Genomic DNA, 346 nt, shown 5'->3' with positions numbered 1-346 from the left:
ACTGCACTCCATCCTGGGCCACAGAGTGAGACTCCGACTCAAAAAAAAAAAAAAGAATTTCGCCTCAGCGTTTTCCTTTAGGCCGACCTTCAAGTGCCCTACTTGGTCGTTGGAAAGGCTGACTCCCACAGCCCTTCTTCTCAAGGGAGCCAGGGCCCGCCCACCATCACTACAGCTGTATGGACAGGGTTCGGATCTACTGACAACAGTCCTTGAGGGCTTACTGTTGAGGAACGTCAGTTTCGAGAAGTCGAATGGCCAAGCTGGAGATGTAGGAAGTGGCTAAGGTGGGCTTTGCCTTAGGGCTTTGGACTTCCCCTGTAGCTGGCACTTGTAACGTCGTTCC

The sequence above is a fragment of the Carlito syrichta genome, unplaced genomic scaffold, assembly GCF_000164805.1.
Source record: "Carlito syrichta isolate Samal-C Ts95f unplaced genomic scaffold, Tarsius_syrichta-2.0.1 Scaffold314365, whole genome shotgun sequence".
Lineage (NCBI taxonomy): Eukaryota > Metazoa > Chordata > Mammalia > Primates > Tarsiidae > Carlito > Carlito syrichta.
This window is presented reverse-complemented; position numbering follows the sequence as displayed.